General features: G+C 38.8%; 3 pseudogenes; 1 reads left to right on the plus strand and 2 right to left on the minus strand.

The window, feature by feature from the left end:
- Positions 1-4,991: 4,991 nt before the first annotated feature.
- On the minus strand, positions 4,992-7,666 carry LOC143651388 (serine/threonine-protein phosphatase 2A catalytic subunit beta isoform pseudogene; annotated as a pseudogene).
- Positions 5,677-6,867, plus strand: LOC143651935 (serine/threonine-protein phosphatase 2A 55 kDa regulatory subunit B alpha isoform pseudogene; annotated as a pseudogene).
- An 11,829-nt stretch (positions 7,667-19,495) lies between the features above and the next one.
- Positions 19,496-20,970, minus strand: LOC143651283 (zinc finger protein PLAGL2 pseudogene; annotated as a pseudogene).
- Positions 20,971-22,706: the final 1,736 nt, after the last annotated feature.

Genomic DNA, 22,706 nt, shown 5'->3' on the forward strand with positions numbered 1-22,706 from the left:
GACCAAGGTACTGGTGGGGCCATGCTTCCCCAGAAGTCTGGTTTTCTGATGGAGGCTGTATACCTCTGTCACATAGTGATCTGTCTTCTTTGGTCTCCTCCTGTGGTTTCTACTTTCATGTCCAAATTTCCTTTGCTTATAAGGACTCTAGTCATATAATCATATAGGGTTAAGGCCACCCTGATTTAATTTGGCCTCATCTTAATAGCATCTTTGAAGATTCTATCACAGATTACTTGAAAACGTCTTGTAGGGGACATGATTTAATTCCAAATTAAATTATGCTGGATAATATGTGGTATGTCATTTTTTTTTAAATATTTATTTTACTGGCTATGTCTTAGCTTGAGTATCCTGAAAGCAGAACCTAAAGATGAACTTCCTGTTTGGGGGTAAGTTAAGATTTACAGAAAAGTTGCAATGGAGAGAATTTTAAATGCTGCTTAAGTTCCTTGAAGAGATGAAGAGACAAAAAACTTAGAATCTAAGCTCAGGGGGAGAATTTGGGATTCCAAAGTAGATGGAGTCAGTATATGTTAAGGTGTTGGCAGCAACCAAATGGACTATTTTGTGGCCAAGAAAGTGGTCTGTGGGGATTCTAAAGTTGGGACATATACTAAGTTGGAATGAGGGTACTGAATTATTTGGATAAACTAAGGAGCCAGGACAAATACCCTTAGGGGGTCTGTGTGGTGTGTCCATGTTTCTCTCCAAAGGACTGATCTCAACTCCTTCAGGTAATTGCTGTTGTTGAGCTTCGTGTTGTTTTTTCTGATTATGCTTGAATTTTTCTTTCTTGAGTTTCATGCTATGGTTCTTGAATCAAACCTGCAGTACTGTTGAAAGTATACCATTTTGAGGGCCATTTCTTTCTGAAGATCAGGGTCTGGGTCTGGGTTCTCATCGAATAAGAATTTCAAATTTCAAATCTTCCTTTTGCTTCTCTCCAAAACATAGTTTGTTTCCTTTGTGGATGCCTCTGGTGCTTACCTTCACAATGCCAAGATCTGGCGGTTAGCAGATTGGGTGGTTAAAAGTAGTATCACTGGCTTCAAGGCCAAAGTACCTGGCATGACACTCCTCCTGATGGGATAGGAGAGGAGCACCTTTAGGAAGAGCCTCTGAGTCTGCCGTCTTTCACTCTTGGTCTGTTCAGGTGTTCAGATCCAGTGACAAGCTATCCACCTTTTTTTGTTCTTGTTACCGGTTATATCTTTGTACATTGTACATCCAAAACCATAGATTTATCATTACTTTCATGCATTCACATTTTAGCACCCATAGGAAGTAAGAAGTGGCAAACAATGCACTACAATACTACAGGAATTTGAAATTCCCCAAATGGCTACCTTACGAGCAAATCTTTATTTCTTTATGCCACATTGTACTACTATTTATTACCCACACTTTCAGGCTGAAGAACTCTTTTGTATTGCTTCTAGGGCAGGCCTTGTGGTAATAATCTCTATCAGCTATTGTTTATCTGGAAATGTCTAATCTCTCCCTCACTTTTGAAATAGCCTTGTAGATATAAAAGTCTTGGTTGCCAGTTACTTCCTTTCAGCAGTTTAAGTATTTCAACCCACTACTTTCTTGCTTCCATGGTTTCTGATGAGAATTCACCACTCAGTCTAATTGAGACACCCTTTTACATAACATGTTGCCTTTCTCTTGCAGCTTTCAGAACTCTCCCCTTGTCCTTTGTATTGGATAGTGTGATCAGTATATGTTTTTCTTCATGTTTATCTTGTTTGGTGTTCTGTGAATGTGCATATTCACATCTTTTGCTAAGTTTGGGAAGCTCTTGGTCATTATTTCTTTGAATATTACTTCTTCCCCTTACCTTCTACTTTTGGGATTCTCATAATGCATGTATTAGTATGCTTGATGGGGCCCCACATTTGTCTTAAGATATTTTTGCTTTTTATAATTCTCTTTTCTTTCAGCCCTTCCCCCGACTCATTTCAATTGTTTTATTTTGAATTGGCTGATTCTTTCTTCTTCCAGTGCCAATCACTCTTGAAGCCCTTCTGGGAGTTTTTTTCATTTCAGTTATTGTGGTTTTCAACTCCTGTAGTTCTGTTTGGTTCTTTGAAAAAATTTCTCTCTCTTTCCTAAGATTATCATAGTTTTCACTCATTGTTCTCCTTGTATCCCTTATTCCTTTCTCTGTGATTTCCTTCCTGTCTGTGTTTGTCAGAGTTCTCTAGAGAAACAGAACCAACAGGAGAGATCTGTAAATATGTGATTTATAAAGGTGTCTCATGCAACTGTGAGAATAGAAAAGCCCAAAATCTGTAGGGCAGGCTGTGAAGCTGGTGGTTCTGATGAAGGGTCTGGATGAACTCCACAGGAGAGGCTCACTGGCTAAAGAAGCAGTGAAGGAGTCTCTCTTCTTCCCTAAAAGCCTCCAACTAATTGGATTATCTTGTTGTGGGATATGCACCTTAGTTGACCACAGATGTAATAAGCCACAGGTGCAATCAACTGACTGATGATTTCATAAACCAGCATTCCAGTTTATCAACCAGACACAAAGTATACTTGAAGCAATGGTCAGGCCAGTGCTTGCCTGATCAAAAAACTGGGCATAATCACTTGGGCAACTTGACACCAGAACCTAACCATCACAATGTCTGTGAGCATTTTTAAGATCATTTTAAAAAAGGTTTTGTTCAGTAGGCCCCATTCTGGTCTTCCTTGGTATTTTCTCTATTTTCATCTTCTTCCTTTGGATGGGTATTTCCTATTTCATCGTTTGGTTTGTACTCTTTTCTGCACAGTGTACATTTTTTAACAATGGTATTACTTTATTTTAACTTTGATTCAAGGTACTTCTCAAACAGTTACAAAATTAAAAATTCTCTTGACTAAAGAGAAATGTTATTTTTCTCTTGAGTTGCTTTGCAAACGCAAGTTTTGGGATATGAAGACTATATTCATTTTCTATTGCAGTTGCAACAAATTACCACAAAGTTAGTGGCTTAAAACAACTCGAATTTATTGTCTTAGAGTTCTGAGGGCCAGCAGTCCAACATGGATCACAATGGACTGAAATCAAGGTGTCAGCTGGTGGCATCCTTTCTGGAGGCTCTAGTGGAGAGTCCATTTTCTTGCCCTTTCCAACCTCTAGAAGTCATCCTCATTGTTTAATTTATGGTTCTCTTCCTTCGTCTTCAAAGCCAGCAATGCAGCATGCACAGTGCACATTTTAATATTTTAAAATGTTATCTCTTAGGTTTTTCCATGGGATGTCTCTTTCTTGGTTTTATAACCAGCTTGTGACAAGACAGAGATTTTCTTGAACTTCAGCCCTACTATCAGGAAGGCCTGCCTAAGGCAAATACAGTGGGCAGTATTTTTTCTCCTTTCTGAGTTTGTGTCTTGCCTTGGGCTTCTGTTTGTTAGTTGATTTGAAATTCCCATCTTTACAGGGGTTTCATTGTCCTCTCTATTTCCTAGGACACAGACCTCCCTCTCCTGGGTGTTTGAAGCCAGCAAGCATTTGCACCAGATTTTTCACTTCAATAGTTTTTTTACACCCTTCATTTTCTCAAGCTGCTTTTGTCTGGAGTACATGCATAAATTCTGGCAGGAGGGCCAAGCTGGAGAGGACTTTTCCAAGTCAGTTTGTCCCAGCTCAGACTGGGCCTGGGAACTATGAATGGGGCACAGACTGGCTTCAAAGTGGCCTAGGGAGGGATCAGGAAGGGCACCAAGGGCTTCTTACATAGAACCCCAATGTTGAGCTTTCTTAACCACTAACTGTCTCCACAGCTCTGAGAAAGCATGCCATCTTAAAGTCTCCTCCACCACTTCTGTCTGGGGCAGAATGATGCCATGGCTGGCACTGCCTTTGTCCAGATTAGGTTGAAACAAAAGCCACCCTCAGAGCTGGGCCCCCGATAATCTGAAATTGCTACTCAAAAACCGTGATTAGCTGTTCCTACCTTTTCTTGGGATATTGGAATTTTACATCCTTTTCTAATACCAGTGAACTAGTCATGGGCTTGAACCCAGGTCAGCCTGACACAAGATAGGAAATGGGCTCCAGTAGCCACCAGGCAGAGAGAGCAATTTACTGTTTTATACCATAATTTTTCAGCCTCTTCATACTGCTCTTCCCAAGATACTGTACAGTGTTCTTATGGACTCCAGAATTTCAAAGGTTTTTTTTCAGACAGTTACTGCCTGTTAAACAGCCATTCTGCCTGAATGACCAAGTCCTGGAGTGCCCTCTCCACCATCTTCCCACAATCCTACTACTAAAACTTTTTCTCACCTCCAACAAAAACTCTTCACCAATTAAGCAGTAACTCCCTCTTCTCCTCTCCACCCCCATCCTTAGTCCCTATAATGTCACCTGTTTATGAAATTTGCTTCTTCTAGGTATTTCATGTCAGAAAAATCACACAAAATTTCCTTTTGTCTCTGGCTCATTTCACTCAACATAATATCTTCAAAGTCAGGACGTCATTCCTTTAATTGGCTGAATAATATTCCATTGTGTGTATATACTCCATTGTGTTTATCCCTTCATCTGTTAGTGGATACTTGGGTTGCTTCCACCTTTTGGCTATTGTGAATAGTGCTGAAATAAACATTGATGTTCAAATATCTGATCAAGTTCCTGCTTTCCTCTCTTTTGGTTATATCCTAAGAATTGGAATTATCAAATGATATGGTAATTTTATTGTCAACTTTCTTAGGACCCACCAAACTGATTTCCACAGTGACTGAACCATTTTACAATGCCACCAGCAGTATGTATATGTTTCTATTTCTTTGCATTTTCACCAACACTTATTGGTTTATTTATTTATTTTTAGTAATTGCCATCTTAGTGGTATGAAGTGGATTGCATTGTGGTTTTGATTTGCATTTCCCTGAGGACCAATGCTATTGAAGTTCAGTTCATGTACTTATTGGCCAATTGCATACATACTTTAGATAAATGTCTATTCAGATCCTTTGGCCATTTTCTAATTGGGTTATTGTCTTTTTGTTGTTATGTTCCCATAGTGGCAACAATAATTAGGTGCACTGATCATAGTAGTCACATAACAATTATGACACCAATTGTATCCCTCCATTAAAAATTGGTGTTCCCCACCCCTCCTTCCTTCTCCCCAACCCAATCCCCTACCCCACAGGTGCCATCTGCTGCCATCCTCCCTCTCTAACACCCATCCCCAGGTAATAGGGGTGAGTTCAGGAAGCAAAGACCCTGAAGAACCCAACAGGGTCACCACTTACAGTGCAACATGGCAGGAACTGGAGACAGGAATGACATTCAGTGGTGTTTTTCTCAGGTGAAAGGAGCAATAGGTGATGATGTAGCAGAAGCAGATATTATTTCTACAATAGGATTCAATCATTCTGGAGAATTACTGAAAAATGGAGTTAAAGAAGGAGGTGTTGTCATCGTTCAACAGGAGCAGGATCACCTTTGATCTGAGTATCTCAAAGTGCTTTACAAACACTAGTGAATTAATTCTCACAACTCCCAAGTGAGAACAAAATCCAGTCTCATAGCAGAGGAGAATATAATGTTTACAGCACTTTCTAGACTCACAAACCAGAGTTTGACTAGAAAAGTATAGAAGTAGAAGAAAAGATAAACAAAATTAGGTGGTTTTCCCAGAGAAGTGCTGCTTAGTTTTTGTTGTCTACCAATGATAAACAATAAAATTATGGAAAATCAGTGAAAGGCATAAAAGATCAGAAGGGTATAATCTGAAAGAGGAAGATGGAAGGTAGAGAGATCCTACTATAGTTACTACATTATGGATACCAGCGTTTAGGCCCATGGATTTAATGACTGAGGCCAGTGCACGAATGTTTGCCAGTGCACACACATATCACAGCAACTCTATTTCTATAAATAATGATTATAAAAAGTATTTATCTACAGGTGACTTGTAGATTAATCTTTGGAGTCTGGAAATTACAGACAGAAGTTTTAATATTGTGGATATTAAGCCTGCCAATATGGAAGAACTCACAGAGATGATTATAGCAGCAGAATTCCATTCAAACAGCTGTAACACATTTGCAAACAGCAGCAGTAAAGGGCTATTCAGTTATATGACATGAGCACATATGCCCTCTATGAGACATTCTAAACTGTTTGAAGAACATGAAGAGCCCAGTAACAGGTCAGTTTTTTTAAATCATTTCCTTTTTTCTGATGTAAAATCCAGCCATAGTAGTCAATATATGATGCCTAGAGACTATTTGTCAGTCAAAATGTGGGACTTAAATATGGAAAACACACCTGTGGAAACCTATCAGGTTCATGAATCCCTCTTAAGTAAAATTTTTTCTCTGTATGAAAATAACTGCATATTTGACATTTGAATGTTGTTGGAGTGGATCTGACAGTGTTGTTATGACTAGATCTTATGATAATTTCTTCAGAATGTTTGCTAGGAACACAAAGGCATAACCCTTGCTTTGTAGGAAAATAAACCTCACACATAATGGGAAAATAAACCTCACACAGTTTGAAGCCACACAAAGCCTGTACAAGTGGAAAGTGAAAGAAAGATGAAATAAGTGCTGACAGCCTAGAATTCAACAAGAAAATACTTCTTACAGCCTGGTACCTTAAGGAAAATATTGTTGCTGTAGCAGTTGTAAGCAATCTGTATATATTTCAAGACAAAGTGAATTAGGGTTGGTGTTCCTAGCAGAAGATCCCACTTCCTGCTTAGTTGAGATAGTTGAATCTATTGTTATACCTATAAAAGAGAGGGGTCCATTGTGGCACCCCTTTCCAGTGTTTAAAATGTGCCACTTGACAACACATTTTTATAACTACATGGAGAAAGCTCTGTGGATTCATTACTGTTTTGTTCTTCGTGTCTGCTAGCCATTTAGGTAAAAGTAGGGCACTTTTAAGTTAAATGAGTTCTTGTACCATCTTGCGTCATGGACTAGTTTGGACTGTATCAACATTGATTTCCTCTACTTTTTATTCCTTCCACTGTGATGACATCAAACATGGTGAAAGACTTCAGTCTTTGGGATTTAATTGTGTATCCTCATTACTGTATTATTTGTGGGGTATGCCCTTCCCTGCCCCTTTTAAATTAAATGCAGCTCATTCTCATAAAAAAGAAGTTGGTTAGGAGGAAAAAAGAGAGTGAGACCATCAGCATGGTAAAATGAAATATCTCATCCAAATGTGTAACCAGCACCACACATAGAAATACCTCACTTGCCATGATCATCTGCATCTGACCACAACAGATCACACCTTTGTACTATGGAACTTTTTGTGAATAATCCAGGGCTCTTATATGACCCAGTGTATTTATAGATTGAGAGAGACCAACATGGAGGCAGAATATATCTGCAGAATATTTAGTAGAATTCCATCTACTAAAGCTGTAAGTGGAAGATAATCAAATAAATTTGTGAAATATTTTCAAACATTGGCATTTCCATACCTTCATAGACATTCATCACAAAAACCATATACTTGTGTAATTTGATGGCTTTCATGATTTCCTCTCTATATTGTAATGGGCTCTGTATAATGCACCTTTAATGCCACAAGAAGAATCACTGTCTCCTCTGAATAATAACTTTTGTCGATGTAGTTGCCCATAAATAGACAGTTTGTGTCTGATGATTTTCCACCAATTCTAAAGAATTCCATACCATGTAATTGATCATGAACAATACCACAGGTGGTAACCGGAAAACAAATCTCTTGCACATTTAATTCTTTTGTTAAAATATCCTTAGCTTTTTTATGCAGGGTTTGTACTTGTTTCTCCTTAAGCTATTTGCCTTCATTAAGCTCTCCACCTGCTTAAGATCCACTTCCCTGCTGCCTTCCTTCTCCCTTCCCTGTCACCTTCCTTCCACCTTCCCGCATCCACCCAAACCTGCCTCCAGCCTGGCACATTTTCCCTCCACCCCTCAACCCCCATCCCTTCATCTTTTGATGGAGTTAAGGTGTGGCCCACCTCATTCAGGATACGACTTAATCCTCTTACAGGAGTCCTTTATAAATGGAATGAAGACACTCACAGGAAAAAAGCCACAAAAGTCAAGAAGCTGAAAGCAAAAAAAATCCAGAAAAGAATGGAGAGAATAGCAGATGTTGCTATGTGCCTTGCCATGTAACAAAGGAGCCAAGGGTTGCTGGTAGCCAGTCTTTGGGAAGAAAGCATAACCTTTATAATGCCTTGATTTAGACATTTTCCCAGCTTCAAAACTGTAACCAAATAATATCCCATAGTTTAAGCTGTACCCATTTCATGGTATTTCTTTCAATAGTCTAGGAAACTAAAATATCATACATATTATTTTATTCTAAATAATTTAACTTCCCCTCTACACCCATATGAACACACATGCACATACCTCTTTTTCTAACCCTGCACTCTGTCAGGGTGAGCATTGTATGAACTTTAGTGTACAGCTATCATATTTTTTCTCCATACCTTTACAATCAGGTTCCTTATTATATTCATGTTTTTGTCAGTGTTTCACAATATCATATTTTCTGTATTGTTCATTGTTCCCATAATATTTCATGGAAATCTGTCCAAGTCATTTGTGTATTTTTACTTCTTTTTAATGGTTGTATATTACTGCATGCTGAGGATATACCACATATTTATTTTCAGCTGTTCTTCCAGTGATAAGCATTAGTTTTTAAGTGCCTGTTTAATTGATAAGTAGTTACCAATTAACCAGAGATGGAATTTTCACTGCTAATTATTCTCTCTTAGTTTGGCTTCATTCCTTTAAGCATTTAGAGACTTTTAAAGGTATTTATGATCCTCCTGAAGTGGTAAAATATTAATCCAGTGAGGACTATACTGAGTAAAGGGTACGTATTCTCATCTCTAGCCTTTGATTATATGTGACTATATTTCATTTGAGATGTGTCTACTCCAAACTGAAAAGTGCCGAGTGTAAAGTAGGCATTTGATTTTGTGTTAAATGTCTCATTAATATTTTTAAAATATTTATTGTATGTTGAAATGATAATATTTTGTGTATATTTGATTATAAGAATGTATTACTAAAATTAATTTCACCAGTCCTTTCCCCACTATTTTTAATGTGGCTACTAAAATATTTAAAATTACATATGTGGTTCACATTCTATTTCTATGAAAATGCAGGGCTAGCACACCAACAGAGAAGATAAAATGAAATAATAAATAATAAAAAATGGCAGGAAAAAGAAAATGAAAAGAGAGCACACAAATATCAAGATGAGACTAAAAGACATCTATATCTGCAATTATATTAAATCAAAATAGAATAAACATACTATTAAAAAGACAGAGTCAGGAGAGATAACATACAATTCCAAACTTTTTTTTATGAGGTTAGCATTACCCCACTACCAGATAGAAACATTGTAAGGAATAAAAACTGAAAACAATCATTCCACATAAATACAGGCACAAAAATGTTAACAAAATATTAACCAATCAAATACAGGCATGCCTATAGAAGAAAATATATTATGAACAATTGGAATTCATCCTAGTAGTACAATGTTGTTTTAACATTTGAAAACCAATCAATGTAATTAACTATTTTGAAATAGTAAAGAGAAAAATCATAAGATCATCTCAATAGATACAAAGCATTTGATATTATTCAAAACCCATTTATGATGAAAACTCTCATTGAACTAAGAACAGATGGAAACTTTTTCATTATGGTAAAGAGTATCTATGTACTCAGTAGCTACAGTAAAAAGCATATTTAATAATGAAGAATTAATTATTCCCACATTGATTAGGAATAGATGAAGGATGTCTGCTCTCATTCTTGATTTCAACATGGTATTAGAGGTCCTAGCCAGTGTAATAAAGAAAGAAATAAAAGTTAAAAAGCATACAAATTTGACATGAAGAAATAACACCATTCACAGTTGTAGTCTGGTACATAGAAACCCCTTTAAAATTCTAAATTGAAGCCCTTATAAATATAAATTTAATTTACAAAGTTCTTAAGACACAAGGTCATTCAGCCAAAGTGAAACCTACTTACATGCATTATCAATGGGAAAAATTGAATTTAAAGGTACAATTTACAATAGCATCAAAATCATGAATTATTTTGGATAAGTTTAACAAAATATGCACAAATGCTTGCAATATAAACTGTAAATTGTGACACAGGTATTAAACATACCTAAATAAATATCCAGTCTGGTAATTTTGTATTAATTAAAAATACACACACAAATGACCAGTCACTCAATTCCTAGGAATTTATACAAGTGAAGTAAAAATATATGCTCAAATAAAGGCTTTTACATGGAGGCTTATTGTAGTTTATATAATAGCAATAACTTGAAAATATGCCAAATATTCATTAACCAATTAATGGATAAACATAGAATTGAATAATACTCAGTAATAAAAAGGAATAGACTGCCTTCTGGTTCTGAACAAGAATGGAGTCAACATATTTCAGAACGGAAAAATACAATCACAAAAATAAAAAATGAAATGGATTGAATCAATTGAAGAATGGGAGTGAGAGTAGAATCTGTGAACTTGAAGACTGATCAATAGAACTGTTTCAAACTGAATAACAGAGAGAACATAGAAATAAAGTGAATTAAGTCATAGAAGATGAATAAAGAAAACAAATGAAATGCAGGAAACAAATATTTGTTGAACTAATGACTTAACACTTGCAAAAGACATAACTTGAAGATTCAAGAATCTGAGTGGACCCCCAAAATAAAAACAGAAAAATTCTTGAAAGCAGTCATGAAGAAATGAGACATCAACTAAAGGGGAATGGCTGTTCGAAGAGGAGCATAATTATTGCCAAAAAATCATGGACACAAGAAGGAAGAGGTGCAGCACTTTATAAAAATCAAAGGGGAAAAAAAATCTGTGAACTCAAATTCTATATCAAGCAAAAACTTCACTTTGGAGTCTAAGTGAAATGAAGAAATTCTATGATGTACAGAAACCAAAAAATTTGTTCCAGCACATCTTCTTTGAAGACTAAAGGAATTCTTAAGCCAAAAAATGAAATGATAATAGAAGGAGATGTGGTACATTAGGAATGAAGAAAGAGCTTGAAAATGATACTTATACAATAAATATAATTGTATATTTATACAATTTTTAAATTGTTTTTTAAATTGTTCAAAGTAAAAATAAATATTTTTATGTCATTCTCAATGTATGTTGGAGTAATACTTAAGATAACTATGTCATAAAGTGGAGAGGGTATAGGCACCTAAAGTGTATCTACATTTCCACTTAAAGTGGTAAAGTGTTGATACTGGTAGAGGGTGATAAGCTATGCAAGTTTGTTGTAATCCTTAGAGCTAATGCTGTATATAATATACAATGTGATATACTAAAAATGCTACAGATGATGCAAATGGGTTCCTGTTGAAATAACAGGAAATGGTAAACACATAAATGCCAAACACATGGAATGAAGGAAATCAATAGTTATAACGGCAGATCTAAACCCAAATATATAAATTGTGTTAATTATAAATGGAAAACAGAACTATTAACGCACAGAGGTTGGCAGAATAGATGAAACACATGAGCCCATTGTAGGTTGTCTACAAAAAAGGCACTTCAAATGTGATATATGAAGGTTAAATATAAAAGATCGGAGAAGGTTATTCTATGCAAACACTATAAGAAGAAATCTGGAGTGCCTATATTAATATCAGTCAAAGTAGACATCAGTTCAAAGAAAACACTCTGTCAAAGAGAACACTTACATGGTACCAAATTAGTCAATTCAACATGAAGACATAACAATTTTAAATAACAAATTTTAAAAAACAAACCACAGCGCTGTATAACACAGGACACAAACCCAGACACAGCTAAAAGGGGGAAATAGCCAAATCCACAGTTACAGATGACATTATCCACACATCACATTTAATAGTTATAGAACCACTAATCAAAATGTCAACACTAGGGGGTGTAAAGGTGGCTCAGAAGCAGAGTTCTCACCTGTCATGCCAGAGACCCAGGTTTGATTCTCAGTGCCTGCCCATGTTAAAAAAAAAAGAAAATGTCAACACTATATTCAAGGTCTGAAGATTACTGCCAAGCAATTGACATTCATAAGACCTACCACCTAACAACAATACTTGTCCTTTTCAAGCACACATAAGACATTCACCAAAATAGTTTTTATTTTTTATCATACTTATTAATACTAATTAAAATAAACCCAAGAATATCTAAATAATAACTAGGTATGCTGTGTTCATGGATTGGGAGACACATGGTAAAAAATGACAGTTGTCCTCCAATTGATCTATAGGTTTAATGCGATTTCTGTCAAACCCCAGCATATTTCTTGGAAGCTATAGACAATCACATTCTAAAGTTGATGCAGAAAGTCAAAGCAATTCGAATATTCAATTTTGAAAGAGAATAAATTGAACAAATTACAATATCTTATTTTAAGACTTACTGCAAACCTTCAGTAATTAGGACTCTGATATTGGTGAAAGGATAAAGTGTAGAAGTAAATCCACACAAGAAGATATAACTGATTTTTACAAAATTTTTTACGAAAGTGCACATACAATGAAGGAAGGGGAGACAGACTTCAACACATGATGTTGGAATAATGGTACATTCAACAGGCTCAAGGAAAGACATTCAGTGAAAACTTTACATCAGGTAGAAAAAAATTAATTCAAAATGTTTCACAAATCTAAATGTTAAAGTGAAACTATGAAACATTTAGATTAAGGCATAGAAGACAAATCCTTGTGTACTAGAGTTATATTTAGAGTTCTGAGACATGACAACAAAGGCATGATTCTTTTTTTAAAAAACATTTTTATTGAAAAATCTTCACATATTTTATAGTCCATCTATAGTATACAATCAATGGCTCACGATATCATCACATAGCTGTGTATTCAGCACCAAGATCATTTTTAGAACATTTGCAACACTCCAGAAAAATAAATAAAAAGAAAAAAGAAAAAATTCATACATTCCATACCCCTTACCCCTCCCTCTCATTAACCACTAGTATTTCCATCTACCCAATTTATTTTACCCTTTATACCCCCTATTATTTTTTTCCTTATTTTTTACTCATTTGTCTCTACACTGAATAAAAGGAGCATCAGACACAAAGTTTTCACAAACACACAGTTACACTGTAAAAGTTACATCTTTATACAATCATCTTCAACAAGCAAGGCTACTAGAATACAGTTTAACAGTTTCAGGTACTTTCCTCCAGCAACTCCCATACACCATAAACTAAAATGGAATATCTATATAATGCATAAGAATAACCTCCAGGATAACCTCTGATTCTATTTGAAATCTCTCAGCCACCGATCCTTTATTTTGTGTCAATTCTCTCTTCCCCCTTTTGGTCAAAAAGGTTTTCTCAATCCCAAGATGCTGGGTCCCAACTCATCCCTGGAGTTCTGTCCCACATTGCCAGGGAGATTTACACCCCTAGGAGGCATATCCCATGTATGGGGGAAGATACTGAGTTCACCTGCCAAATTGGCTTAGAAAAAGAAGCCACATCTGAGCAACAAAAGAGGTTCTCTGGAGGTGAGTCTTAGACACAATTCTAAGTAGGCTTAGCCTAACTTTTGCAGGAATAAGTTTCATAGGAGCAAACCCTGAGATCAAGGGCTTGGCTTGCTAATTAGGTTGGCCCCACTGCTTGTGAGAAAATCAGAAATTCTCCAAATGGGAAAGTTGAATATTTTTTCCTTTCTCCCAAGTCCCCCAAGGGGACTTTGCAGATATTCTTTATTCACTGCTCAAATTACTCTGGGATATATGAGGACATCGACTAAACTGGAAAACCAACAAGATCTCACAAAAGGCTTGAATTCTTACAAGAAAAAGTTAATAGGATCTCATAAAATTAAAATACTTTTGGAGCATTCACACAAAACCCATACACAAATATTCATTGCAGGTTTGTTTCTGATAGTTCAAAACTAGAGACAATTCTAATGCCTTTCAACAGGTGAATAGATAAAGTATAGCATATCTATTAGATGGAATAATGCTAGCTATACAGACCAAAAAACTATTGATTAATTGGTTGGATCTCAAGGGCATTATGGTGAGTGAGAAAAGTCCAACTAAAAAGTTTGCATAATATATGATGCCCTTTATATAATATTCTCTAGGTGACAAAATTATAGTGGAGAACAGATCAGTGGTTGTCAGGGGTTATGTTGGGGGAAGTTGTGAGAACTAACTGGATTTTTTCTGTGTATGCAAGAGTTATGTATCATTGTGAGATAGTTACACAAACCTATACATCTGATTAAATTTTGAAAAACTACACACCTAGTCAATATTAAATAAGCAAACAAATATATAAATCAATAAATACTCCCTAAGTCAACTCATATATAAAGTTACATAAGCAGAGGCATAAAATAGGGAAAGAGATATCAAGAAAACAAGGAAATCTTGAGGAATGTTTCTTTAGTCTAAGCCTTTATCTCAAAGATAATCAATCACTCAAGAAAAGAGCAGGAAATAACAAGAATGGGTATGCTCCAGAGTTTGATGTCTAATCAATGGCATGTTCTTGTGGTTACTGAAGTCAGGAATGAGGGGAAGCTAGGTTGCCTATTTGATCATTCACTGCCTTACTTGTTCATCTTACAAGAATCCAAATCATTTGTTGACTCTGTTTCTGAGCTTACTGAAGTAGACTAATGGTAGATTATTAAGAGCTCATGAAGACAGCAAAAATTTTCAGAGACAACCCTGGAAATGTAAATTAACTATGGATGTGTGCAATGACATGGATGAATCCCCAAAATTTTATTCTGAGTGAAATCAGCCACACACAAAATGATAAAATCTGCATAATTCCATTTATGTGAAATTCTAGAAAAGGCAAAATTAACATGGAGTGACCCAAAATAAATGAATAGTTTCATGCATCAGGGGATGGAGGTGCTGACTACAAAGTGGCACCAGGGAATTTTTTTATTCATTCAGAAGTTTTAAATAACCAACTTCATTATAAAAAATTTTAAAAATGTAATTCTGTAAAACATTGAAGAATCTACTTTAACAAAGATATGTCTTCTGCATTTTCTAATGGCATTTGTATTTTACAATTAAGAACCTTGTTTTACATAAAGCTAAAAACACTCCAAGTGATCATTTACCGTGTTTAAATGTATTAGGGTTTTGTCTTGTAATTTTCTCTTTTTAGATAATTTGGTGTTTGAAAGGGGAGCTATAAAGCCTTGACCACTGAAAGGGAGGAAGAGACCTAAGGAGAACTGGTATTTCGGGAGTTCTAGTGCCAGATACTCATAGATGGAGTGTTGTGTACTAGGAGAAGCAGCTAAGTACATCACCTGACACCTGAAGAAATGAGACTACAATATATCTCCCAACCCCCTTCATAGAGGCACTAAATGACCCCCAGTGAATGGATCCTTCTCCTGTTGTAACCAAGAAATCAGAATTTAAGGGATGATTTTGTTTGCTGAATTGTTATATAGAAATTTCTTTTTGCTTTCTGGTGTATTGGAATAAACAGAGGGAAATTCCTGAAGTCTCTAAATTGTAATCCAGCTGTCTTGATCTCTGATAATAATTGTACAGCCCTTATCTTCTGCTGCTGTGTTTGTAAAAACCTTGTAATTAGCCTTCATTTGTACCCACTTATCCAGTTTTCAACTTTAGAGTCCTATAATTATCATAGACAGTCCTTAATGTTTATTAATGAAGGGTCTTGGATCAGTCCAGAACTGACCCATCCCAAGTGCAAAATTATCTTGATAACCGAGACTGGATCTAAACAAAATTGACCTGCCTGACATGTGCAGTAGTTTGACTTTAACCTACAATCACCTATACCTCATTCCACCATTTTCTTGCATAGGTACTGTGACTAAACATGTAAACAATCTGCACTTGCTCAATAATTAGGTCACCTCTAATTATGTCATCTAGACACACTGTGCTCATTATCTTAAACCCTGCCCATCCTTTTCTCTAATAAAACTGTCAGAATTATTGTAGTGTGCGGACACAGATTTTGGACCACTATGTTATCTGCTCTTCTACTACGTGCCTAGTAATAAACTCTTTCCTCTTTGAAACCCTAGTATCTCAGGAATGGGTTATTGAACATGTCGGGCAAAAGAATCCATGGCCTTTGTCTAGTAACACTGTTGGGACCAAAGCACCCTGTCCATTACCACAGACCCTACCCCCCAGTGGTGAAGGTCAGAGCTAGTTTCTTCTGTAGCAGATTCAGCACCACCAGAGAGGCCAGGGTGAGGTCCAGATGATCATGGACTTTTCTGGTCAACACTGCCCTAAGCCAAACTTTATTACATATATATCCTGGTTGAAAAGTAAAATTTGGATCCTGTACAATATAAACTTTTAAAAAAATCATGCTTCAAAACAGCTCCTCAAGAAGAGGGCAGGTGGAGAAGGAATGAAGAAAACAGCTACCAAAAAGAGAGGGGGTGCATTTAAAGGGCTACTAGAGAAAGTTCAGCTCCTTCCCAGATTTCCATTAACAAAAGGCCATTGTAGAAGGTTAAGAGGGAAAAAGCTCATTGATGCTCCTTTCCCTACCCCTTACCTCTTCATAGTAGTGCAGAGATTTTTGAGGCTAACCCCCAAGGACTGTATCTACTTCTGACCTGTTACTCTGAAGGGTGGGAGGTACACCTGCCCCTTTCAGGGTATCTCATGTCTGGCAGAGTCTAGGAAAGGAGCAGGGAAAGGGGTTATTACCCTTTTTATTTTTGTTTAGTCTTCACTACGTGCCATGTTTCCCATCCTGGGCAGTTGCATTCAGGTTCTCATAGCCTCAGTAAAGCTACTAAAGTAGGTTTCATACTGAGAGTAGGACAAAGCCATTCTTATCCTTTGACCAAGCAGCCCAATAAGGATTTTTATTGTTGTTTGTTTTAAGTTTAGGAAAGAAGTTTTAAGAAACAACTGGGTGGCTATGGTCCAAAAAAAAAAAAAAGGTGAAGGTAGATGTTCCTCTGCACTAACAAAGTTTGCAGTGATAAGGAAAATCCTAGTTTTGGGTGAGGGCATTGAGGGAAAAAGAAGGGAGAGACAGGATAGAATGGGTGATTTAGGAGAAAGAAAGGCAAGGAGAAAAGATGGCCATGGGGGCAGAGGGGACAATAAGACCTTGGTTATGAGATTTTAAATAGTTGCTTTGTCTTCCCTATGAGTTTATCAGCAGCACTAATGGGAGTAGAGAATTCAGGAAGGAATGGTGAAGAGCAGAAAGAGGAACGAGGACTCCTCTAACAACAGTAGGACCTTATAATCTGTGGCCAGAGGCCCATTTGCCTATGTGAACTAAGCATGGAAGGAAGGTTCTGGAAGTGGGAGAAGGATTGTTGGGTCTAGTGACGAAAACCAGATGCAATAAGGAAAATAGCAGGAGGGAATCCGTCTTGAATTCTCATACACCACTTCCTACAACACAAGTCCCCAAAACATGCACAGCATGTAGGAGGTAGCTGTGTACCAAGGTGGACACTTTTTAAAAAATAAACCTTAATTGTCTTGGGACTCACTGAAACTAATTTTAAGGAGTACATAGCCTAGTATGACTCTAAACTTGCCAGGCATCATTATGCCTTTTCCTTTTTAAGGGCATACTAAGATACCTTGCCTAAACCAAAACATGCTTATTCACTTCATTGCTTCCAAACTTTCGCCTCCAACAAGGAGTACTGGACACCTGAGGATTGGACCTGCTCAGTTCCTGTCAATAAACTAAAGTGATTTGCAGGCAGAACGGGGAGGAGACGGGCAAGAAATCGAGACTTGAGCTACAAGGCAGTTCCTTAGTAGTTTGTTCTGAAACCCTAGTGGAGAAGCCTGCATGAGGCACCTACTGAGAACAGTGCCCAAAAACTGCTGGCTGCATTTGTAGGAGTTAATAGTCAAGAGGTCAAAGTGTGTTTCTGAATCAGAGGAGGTGTCTCAGGAGGTGATTCTGAGTCCCTCCCATGAATGTGAAAAACAAAACCCACGCAGGACTGAGATGAAATAGGGAGGGGTTGGGGTGGGTTTTGGACAAAGGCACTGCTGTCCATGACAGGAGAGCCCCACAAGTCAGAAAAGAATAACCATTTGGTGCAAAAACCTCCCTGGGTACTGGGAGGCAAAACCAAGGAAGGGGCACAGAAGAAGGTGGAAGTTCTTTGACTGAGAACAGAAGGGACTAAAAAGTGGGAGATAGAAGGGACATGGTAGATTAAAAAAAGTTTAGTATTGGAGGCAACAATGCACCCACAGATTAGAACTCAACTATCTGCCCAGTCCTGACTGGGTAACAATTCCTATTGGAAATAGGACAAGATAGGAGAGAAACAAATGAGGGTTTCACACCCTCTCCTTTGCTATCCACACCAGCCCAGAACCTAGAGTCCCTCCTACCAAGGCTAGTAATAATAGTTCCTGATGTTCAGTGTGGAGGGCAGGGAATGGGGAGGTGATAGTAGGGGGGGCACGATTTCATTTCTTCTCCTTTCCATTTCAAAAGAAGGATGAGGGGGGTCATGATATACTTGGAGAAAAATAGAATTGAAGATCTGTGAGAAAACGACTCCCATCTTCTTGTCTGCCTCCTGTGGACACTGCTGAGGGAAGCAGAAACAGACAGTCATGGAAGATGGCAGAGACCAAAGCAACTTAAAGTTAATTTATTTCTCCATGAAGGCGAAATGTGACCTCACATGAAGAGACCTGACTCCACTTTATAAACAGGGACCCAGTTAAAACTAGTTACCAAATGGTTCAGACTGGTGCCCCCTGGAATGGACTGGTGGGAATGGATTCACAGTGTGTAAAGAATGCTTACTGTGATCATTCTAAGGCTAACAGCTCACTCAACAAGGGAGGTGAAATGGTGTGTCAGACAATTGTGTAAATGATGCTGTTACTGGACAACACTGACTGAAAAGGGAGGTGTTGGTACAGAAGGGATAGGGGTGATAGGAAAGAAATAGGCTCTCGCTTCTGCCTGCTGGTTGAAGGCAGGCCACAGAGCCAAATGACTCTCTGAATCAGGGCCTGACCAACTGACTTCCATCACAACTAGCACCAGAAAAGGGACTTCTTGAGCTTTTTCTCTCAAAATCATCCAAGCTGAAATGAATCTCCAAGAGGCCTCCTTCTTCCCCAAAAGAGAAGGAAAATCTGATGCTTTGGAGAGAGAGAGGACTAAGTGTGGCTCCTGATTCAGATAACAACAACAACAACAAAAAGTAAAATACCTGAAGTCTATGATATGTGAACATTTCATGAGATTGGGGCTCAATGCTCTTCCTGGAATTGATCCTGGAGCCTGAACCCCCAAATCAATACTTACAGACACTGGACATTTTTCTCTTTGGACCCAGCTCTGAAAGCTCAGCTCATAGGGGGATGCAGATGGGGTGGGTACTGATTCTCCCTGATAGAGTTGAAGAGAAAGATGGGTAGCCTCTTGGGGGCTACTGGAATGCCTGGTAGAATTGAGGCAGGGTGGTAGTATTCAGGCCAAAGGTGAAATGATGTGCCAGAATTGCAGAGGCCTGAAGTTCAGCAGATGGCCCAACTCCCAAGGAACCTTGAGGCTGAGCTTAAAAAGTGGTGAACAGGGATTGTGCTTAATCTTGGGAGTAGACCATGACAAGCCCTTCTCTGTCCCTAGGTGGGCTACATGGGGGCAAGTTGAATGAAAGAAAGCCCAGTAAGTGAAGGAAGTCCACATTCTCAGTACAGAGGGCCTGAGAGAGTTGGCTGGGCTCTTAGTGAGCAGTGCTTCATCTAGGAGAGCCACAGCTGCTGCTGGCTCAGGTGAGGTGGACTGGGGATCAGTAGAAGACAGAGACAGGCTTCCAGAAGTTCTACCAGAAGACTATCCACCTCCACTTAGGGCATTTTGTTGGACAAACATGAGATAGATCCAAGCTGTTATTTTGGAGGTAGCTGAGCTGGGGAAGAGAGAGTTAAGGATCCAGAGTATAGCTCACACCCATGGGCAGCATGTTGTGTACAAGGAAGTGTGGCACACCTGTGCCAGGCGTGGTAGGGATGTGGGCACCATACATGCCCATGGACAACATGCCAGGAAAGACCTTGGCCTCTATCATGTCCAGAGAGTCTACGCACAGCATGGGGCTCAGCTCTTCCTTTACACTGACTGTGGAGCTACGGCTAAGCAGGCTTAACATGTCCACTGGCTTTGCTTTAACCCTGAACAGCTCCTGTGAGTGGATCTTTTTGACATGTCATGTCAAGTGGTCCTTGCTGAGCACAGTACTGACATAGGAAGTCCTTCTGGCCTGTCTGCACCTCTAGGTGCCACCACACATCCTTATGAGTATAGCTCAGCCAGTTGCAATTGACAAAGAGGTGATTCTTCTCCTTGGCACTGCCTATTACCTAGCATGAGTGGGCTTTCAGGAGCTCATGCTCCTGTATCTGGGTACTCTCAAAAGTCTGCAAGCACAACTTGCAACAGAGGTCATCACTTCTGGTGGTGTGCATGGCTAGGTGGCACTGGTAGTTCAGCTTTGTATTGTAATTTTAACTGCATGCAGAACAGTGGAGGGCCTCTTTGTTGGGGTGGTGTGTCTGCAGGGGTTCTACACATGGATCTTGCAATGAACCATCTTACCACAGTACATGTGCTGGTGGAGTTTCTGGGCCAAGTGGGTGGCCATGTGCCTATCCAGCTTGTACTTGGGGGCAAAAGTCTTGTCACAGTGCAGTGAGGGCAGCTATATGGTCTCTGGATAGGGAAGTCTGTGAGGCCTCAGCTTCTCCCCGTTTGAGAAGGTTATCCCTGAGATTTCACAATGGCAGTTCACTTGACTCTTCAGCTCCTGGAACCAAAGCTTGGGAACTAGTTTTCAGCCCACTTCTTCCTTCTGCATTGTATCTCGAATCTGGGGGGGATGATGCTGGTGAAAAATGTGGTCATGACAATACTCACCTCAAGTTCCTCCCTCATGGCAGCCGGGAAAGCTCCTTCTCAGAGCACGTACACTAAGCCTACAGCCCTGATCTTACTCTACCTTTGTTCATTTATAATAGTAAATTCTCTGCCTCTGGGTGGGACTTAGATGCTATTTTCTGAAATGTATGTAGAAGCATGTTCTAGCACAACCAGAGACTGCACATGCTCAAAGCCAATTCTTGGGGGAAAAACCTTGAATTCTTTGGAAATCCCCTTGCCCCTGAGAGCACACAACATCTGTCCTCCTATAAAAGAATCCCACTCACCTCCTTTCTGGGAGAAGATGACTTCAGGGCATGAGTCCTCCCTTCTGCATTTTTTGACTAAAGAATAAACTTCTGGGCCACGGTGGCTCAGCAGGTAAGAGTGCTTGCCTGCCATGACCGAGGACCCAGGTTTGATTCCCGGTGCCTGCCCATGGGAAAAAAAAAAAAACTTCTGCTCTGCTTTACCAAATCTGGTTTCATTCTATCGGTATGAAACCACATGACCAGGAGACCTGTTTTGGGGATTTGACCCAAAGAGGGTTGGTAACAAATTTTGGCAGCTCTGCTGGAACCGTTTCAATTCTGTGTCTCCAAAAGACAGAAGGGAGAATTAGGCTGTTGTGTTTGCTGTCTAGCCACCGGAGTGCCCCTCCATGACTCCTGCAGCCACAAAAGAATAATGATCATGCTCGGTCCTATCTGAGTTTTACCCGCTTTGTGGACCCAGGCAGACAGGACAGGGAGTGCTGTAAGTTCACTTTAGGTTTAGCAACAGAACTAGGGGAAATTTAAGTTTAAAGAGTTTCGAGGTAAAGAAATTCAATATAAACACACTTGAGGATGTGCGGGTGAAGATGAGTCATTCAGGGACACTGGCCATAGGACTGTAAGCCCCAATTGCCAGGATGCAGGACAGAAGGTAGGAGACAGCTATCTTAAAAGTTCTATAGCCCCCAGGGCTGAGCCTGGATTTCCCTCTGTTTCTCTCTCTCAATCTCTCTCTCTCTCTCTCACTCTCTCTTTCTCTCTGTCTTATTTGCTCTGATCCTCCCATCCTGTCTTTCCTTTCTTTGTCATATGACCCACCCTGTTTCTCATTTGTCACTCGGGTCTTCTTGCCACTTCACAAGTGACAAGTTAATGCTCGACCCTTTCCACTTTGCTTTACCCAGAGAGCTCTGGGAGCCACTTTCACCCCCATAGACTCTTTTGAAGCAATCTGGCTAGTACTGGCAGATACTATCAGAGTGCCAGAGGAAATGGTGACTAGGCCCTGTGAGCCTCTTATCATTTATTTTCTATACTACTGGGACTTGGCCCAGACTCCTGAATATCCTGGGGAAACCTCAGAGAAAAAGCTGGCCCATCCCCTTACTTCTCCAGCTTCTTAAAGGAGTATTGAACCTTATCATACAAGAGCTCCTGTGGTTAAAAGAAAATAATTGAGGCCTTGTCCCTTTGGTATTTGGGGGATTCCTTGGGAAAGGAGAGATTCACTCTACTAGAGATTAAGGTAGAGGCATTGAAAAACTTGAGCTGCCAAGACCCACCAGCAGCTGGCTGTCTAATCCATCCCATAGTGGCTTCATTGTAAGGACAACCAAGAAAATTAAACTTTATCTGGCTCAAGGCCTATGGAACTTGTGTCCCCACTAACTATTGGGAACTGCTATTGAACAATTAGTTTCACATAAAGAAACCCACCTCTCTGGT

This window comes from Tamandua tetradactyla, chromosome 12 (genome assembly GCF_023851605.1).
Source record: "Tamandua tetradactyla isolate mTamTet1 chromosome 12, mTamTet1.pri, whole genome shotgun sequence".
Taxonomy (NCBI): domain Eukaryota; kingdom Metazoa; phylum Chordata; class Mammalia; order Pilosa; family Myrmecophagidae; genus Tamandua; species Tamandua tetradactyla.